Source organism: Tamandua tetradactyla, chromosome 14, assembly GCF_023851605.1.
Source record: "Tamandua tetradactyla isolate mTamTet1 chromosome 14, mTamTet1.pri, whole genome shotgun sequence".
NCBI classification, from domain to species: Eukaryota; Metazoa; Chordata; class Mammalia; order Pilosa; family Myrmecophagidae; genus Tamandua; species Tamandua tetradactyla.
The window spans coordinates 72,958,323-72,959,266 of record NC_135340.1 but is presented as its reverse complement, the minus strand read 5'-3'; positions in this window follow the sequence as shown (position 1 = coordinate 72,959,266).

Here is a 944-nt window from a genome sequence, read left to right as displayed (position 1 = left end):
CGATTTATTGAAAATGACATGATTGATGACACGTGGCATTATTTTTTGGAGAGACATCCATTGCCTCCTGTTTAAACTGTTCTCTAACAACTGCACCAATTATAAAATCGCTGGTTTGATCCCCATCTACCAGACTTTGTTGTCTGTTTCAATCTGCAAAGACCTGGGAAGTGGAGAGTGGACAGTTTCCATGTACTGGGCACTGCGCTGACATCTTATGTGCGTTATCTCATTTAGTCCTCTCACCAGCCTCAGGCAATATTGTTTTGCCCAATGTGCAAAGCAGAGAGAGACACTCAGAGATTATATAATTTAGCCAAGATTTGTGCAGCCAGAGAGTAGCAGGGCTGGGATTCAAATCCAGGTCTCTCTGACTCCAGAGCCTACACTCTTACTCATCGTGACACAACACACGCCTAGAGGGCCAGCTCTCTTCTTCATGATGTTTATTTTGTAATACCATTTTTTTTTCATTATAAAGGCAATTCAGACCTTCCAGGTCAAGATGGCTGAGTAAACACAGACTGAAACCTCCCCCTCTACTTCAAACACAGAAACAAATCAAAACGACAGTCCCCCAAATAGAATGGAAACCTGTAGCTATCGCGGTTGTCCCTGGGAACTCCTGGAGAGCTAAGGTCAGACAAGAGCAGAGAACAGGAACCACATTCGCTTTACTCATGGTGGAGGCAGGCTGAACTGAGCGTCCTGTATGTGAATCCAAGGTTGGAAACCATTCTCTCTGCTCAAGGATAGGAATTGAAATAGCTGGTTTGTATTTCTATCTAAAAATATTACTTTTGTTCACAGCAGTAGAGGGGCACTGGAGCACTTGCATTACTTTTCTGTCTCCCCAGAGCAGGGACATTAGATTCCTACCCCATGATGAGGCTGAAGGCAGAATGTGTGACCAGGAAACCACCCAGGAGAGCAGACAAAAACCC